Genomic DNA, 4,973 nt, shown 5'->3' with positions numbered 1-4,973 from the left:
ATCTTTTTCTTATCTTTTATATCTAATTTTCGAAAAGTAATTAACAAGTAATGTGATTGGTTCAAAAAATTTGAAGTTTGTTACTTTCTTGTTAAGAAAGGTTCAATCTTTAAATTCTAGAATCCTATCTTGTAGTTTCTTGTTAGTTAAGTAATTTTTAAAAATTAAATCTTTTTCAAATATCTTTTTCAAATATATCTTTTTATCTTTTATCTTATTTTTTTTTTCAAAACTTTTATCTTTTCAAAATTTGATTTCAAAATATCTTATCTTTTTCTTATCTTCTTATCTTTTTCAAAATTTGATTTCAAATCTCTTTCAATCAACTAACTAACTTTTTGTTTGTTTCTTATCTTTTTCAAAACCAACTAACTACCTATCCCTCTCTAATTTTCGAAAATTCTCCCTCTCTTTTTCAAAAATTCTTTTTAATTGTTTTAAATTTTAATTTTAAACTTATTTTATTTTTAATTTTCGAAATTACTAACTTCTTTTTCAAAAATTATTTTCGAAATTTCTCTTCTCTTTTCTTCTTCTATTTAATTAATTAATTACTAACACTTCTCTTCACCTCTCTTCATCCACAAATCCGAACCTCCTTCTTCATTCTTCCACCTCTTTCTTCTTCTACTAACATAAGGGAATCTCTATACTGTAACATAGAGGATTCCTTTTTCTTTTCTTGTTTTCTTCTCTTTCTTATGAGCAGGAACAAGGATAAAGGCACTCTTGTTGAAGCTGATCCAGAACCTGAAAGGACTCTGAAGAGAAAATTAAGAGAAGCTAAATTACAACAATCCAGAAATAACCTTTCAGAAATTTTCGAACAAGAGAAGGAGATGGCAGCCGAAAATAATAATAATAATAATGCAAGGAGAATGCTTGGTGACTTCACAAAACCAACATCCAAGTTTGATGGAAGAAGCATCTCCATTCCTGCCATTGGAGCCAATAACTTTGAGTTTAAGCCTCAACTAGTTGCATTAATGCAACAAAACTGCAAGTTTTATTGACTTCCATCTGAAGATCCTTATCAGTTCTTAACTGAGTTCTTGCAGGTCTGTGATACTGTAAAGACGAATGGAGTTAATCCTGAAGTCTACAGACTCATGCTTTTCCCTTTTGCTGTAAGAGACAGAGCTAGAATATGGTTGGATTCACAACCTAAGGATAGCCTGGACTCCTGGGATAAGCTGGTCACTGCCTTCTTAGATAAATTCTTTCCTCCTCAAAAGCTGAGCAAGCTGAGAGTGGATGTTCAAACCTTCAAACAAAAAGATGGTGAATCCCTCTATGAAGCTTGGGAAAGATACAAGCAGTTGACCAAAAGATGTCCATCTGACATGTTTTCAGAATGGACCCTATTAGATATATTCTATTATGGCCTCTCTGAATTTTCGAAAATGTCACTGGACCATTCTGCAGGTGGATCTATTCACCTGAAGAAAACGCCTGAAGAGGCTCAAGAACTCATTGACATGGTTGCTAACAACCAGTTCATGTATACCTCTGAGAGGAATTCCGTGAATAATGGGGTCCCTCAGAAGAAAGGAGTTCTTGAAATTGATGCTCTGAATGCCATACTGGCTCAGAACAAAGTGTTGACTCAACAGGTCAACATGATCTCTCAAAATCTGAATGGATTGCAACATGCATCCAACAGTACTAGAGAGGTAGCTTCTGAAGAAGCTTATGATCCTGAGAACCCTGCCATGGCAGAGGTTAATTACTTAGGTGAACCTTATGGAAACACCTATAACTCATCATGGAGAAATCATCCAAATTTCTCATGGAAGGATCAACAAAAACCTCAACAAGGTTTTAACAATGGTGGACGCAATAGGCTGAATAATAGTAAGCCATATCCATCATCTTCTCAGCAACAGACAGAGAACTCTGAACAAAATAATTCTAATTTAGCCAATATAGTCTCTGATCTATCAAAGGCCACTTTCAGTTTCATGAATGAAACAAGATCCTCCATTAGGAATTTGGAGGCACAAGTAGGCCAGCTGAGTAAGAAAGTTATTGAAACTCCTCCCAGTATTCTCCCAAGCAATACAGAAGAGAATCCAAAAGGAGAGTGCAAGGCCATTGATTTAATCAAAGTGGCCGAATGCACTAGGGAGGAGGAGGACGAAAATCCTAGTGGGGAAGACCTCCTGGGATGTCCTTCAAGCAAGAAGGAGTTTCCTATTAAGGATCCTGAGGAATCTGAGGCTCATACAGAGACCATAGAGATTCCATTAAATCTCCTTCTGCCATTCATGAGCTCTGACTATTATTCGTCCTCTGAAGAGGATGAAGATGTGACTGGTGAGCAAGTTGCTCAATATCTAGGAGCTATCATGAAACTGAATACCAAGCTATTTGGTAATGAGACTTGGGAAAGTGAACCTCCCTTGCTCATTAGTGATTTGGATACTTGGATTCAAGAAACTCTACCTCAAAAGAGACAAGATCCTGGCAAGTTCTTAATACCTTGCACCATTGGCACCATGAGCTTTGAGAAAGCTCTATGTGATCTTAGGTCAGGAATAAACCTTATGCCACTCTCTGTAATGGAGAAGCTAGGGATCATTGAGGTACAACCTGCCTTGTTCTCATTACAATTGGCAGACAAGTCCATGAGAGAAGCTCATGGGATAGTAGAGGACATGCTAGTAAAGGTTGAAGGCCTTTACATCCCTACTGATTTCATTATCCTAGACACTAGGAAGGAAGATGATGAATGCATCATACTAGGAAGACCTTTCCTAGCCACAGCAGAAGCTGTGATAGATGTCAACAGAGGAGAGTTAGTCCTTCAACTGAATGGGAAATACCTTGTGTTTCAAGCACATGGCCATCCCTCTGTGACAAAAGAGAGTAAGCATGAAGAGCTTCTCTCAGTTCAAGGTCAAGAAGAGCCCACACAGTCAAACTCTACGTTTGGTGTCGTGAGGCCACAACCAAACTCTAAGTTTGGTGTTCAAACCCCATATCCAAACTCTAAAGTTTGGTGTGGAGACAACACACTAAATTGACCTGATCATCTTGTGGTTCCATGAGAGCCACTGTCAAGCTATTGACATTAAAGAAGCGCTTGTTGGGAGGCAACCCAATTTTATTTATCTAATTTTATTTTGTTTCTTTGTCATTTTTGTGTTTAATTAGGTACATGATCATGAGGAGTCACGAAAAAAATCAGAAAAATTAAAAACAGAGTCAAAAACAGAAGAAAAAATTTTTTCACCCTGGAGGACGCACGGGCTGGCGTTCAACGCCTAGAAGATGCATTTGGCGGGCGTTCAACGCCAGAACAGAGCATCTTCCTGGCGCTGAACGCCCAAAACAAGCTACATCCTGGCGTTTAACGCCAGGATGCGCACGCAGAGGACAATCTGGCGCTGAACGCCAGAAACAAGCTTGAAACTGGCGTTCAACGCCAGAAACAAGCATCACATGGGCGTTTAACGCCCAGAACATGCACCAATGGGCGTTTGAACGCCAGAATGATGCATGAAGGCAATTTACACGCCTATAGGGTGAAGGAATGGTATTTCTTTTCACCTCAGGATCTGTGGACCCCACAGGATCCCCACCTCAGGATCTGTGGACCCCACAGGATCCCCACCTACCTTTTCTTTTAATCCTAATCACACTCTCCTAATCCAAATCTCATTTTCAATGTCACACTTCCCAAAAACCTTCACCAATCACCTCAACCCCTCTTCCCAATTTCCCCATGCACCATTCACATCAACCTCCTCTTCCCCATAAACCCCACCTACCCTCATCAAATTCAAATTCAATTTCCCACCCTTTCCCACCCACAATGGCCGAAACCTAACCCTCCCCCCTCCCTATAAATACCTCTCCTTTCTTCTTCATTTTCACACAACACTACCCATTCTTCTCTCATATAGCCGAACCCACTTCTCTCCCCCTCTTCCACATTCTCTTCTTCTTCTTCTACTCTTCTTTTCTTTTTTGCTCGAGGACGAGCAAATTTTAAGTTTGGTGTGGTAAAAAGCCTAAGCTTTTTATTTTTCATTCACCATCAATGGCACCCAAGACCGAAGTTTCCTCAAGAAAAGGAAAAGGGAAGGCAAAAGCTTCCACTTCCGAATCATGGGAAAAGGAGAGATTCATCTCCAAAAGCCATCAAGACCACTTCTATGATGTTGTGGCAAAGAAAAAGGTGATCCCCGAGGTCCCTTTCAAGCTCAAAAAGAATGAGTATCCGGAAATCCGATATGAGATCCAAAGAAGAGGATGGGAAGTCATAACCAACCCCATGCAACAAGTCGGATTATTGATGGTTCAAGAGTTCTATGCTAATGCATGGATCACTAGGAACCATGATCAAAGTATGAACCCGAATCCAAAGAACTATCTCACAATGGTTCGGGGGAAATACTTAGATTTCAGTCCGGAAAATGTGAGGTTGGCGTTTCATCTACCCATGATGCAAGGTGATGAACGCCCCTACACAAGAAGGGTCAACTTCAATCAAAAGTTGGACCAAGTCCTAATGGACATTTGTGTGGAAGGCGCCCAATGGAGAGTAGACTCCAAAGGCAAACCAGTCCAACTAAGAAGACTGGACCTCAAGCCTGTAGCTAGAGGATGGTTGGAGTTCATCCAAAGATCCATCATCCCTACAAGCAACCGATCTGAAGTTACTGTGGATCGGGCCATCATGATTCATAGCATCATGATTGGAGAGGAAGTGGAGGTTCATGAAGTCATAGCCAATGAACTCTACAAAATAGCTGACAAGCCTTCATATATGGCACGGCTAGCCTTCCCCCACCTCATATGCCATCTATGTTATTCAGCCAGAGTTATCATAGATGGAGATGTCTCCATTGAGGAAGACAAGCCCATCACCAAGAAAAGGATGGAGCAAACAAGAGAAGTTCCTCACGGCCCTCAAGAAGAACATGAGGAAGTTCATCATCAACAAATGCCTCAAGGAATGCACTTTC

General features: G+C 40.1%; 1 non-coding gene across 1 annotated transcript; it reads right to left on the bottom strand.

The window, feature by feature from the left end:
- Positions 1 to 1,241: 1,241 nt before the first annotated feature.
- LOC112805042 (small nucleolar RNA R71) lies at positions 1,242 to 1,345 on the bottom strand. Its single transcript, XR_003203655.1, has one exon. It is a non-coding gene; the product is annotated as a small nucleolar RNA R71 (small nucleolar RNA).
- Positions 1,346 to 4,973: the final 3,628 nt, after the last annotated feature.

The sequence above is a fragment of the Arachis hypogaea genome, chromosome 5 (genome assembly GCF_003086295.3).
Source record: "Arachis hypogaea cultivar Tifrunner chromosome 5, arahy.Tifrunner.gnm2.J5K5, whole genome shotgun sequence".
Taxonomy (NCBI): Eukaryota; Viridiplantae; Streptophyta; class Magnoliopsida; order Fabales; family Fabaceae; genus Arachis; species Arachis hypogaea.
The sequence above is the reverse complement of the archived record's forward strand: the minus strand, read 5'-3'. Positions and strand labels throughout refer to the sequence as shown.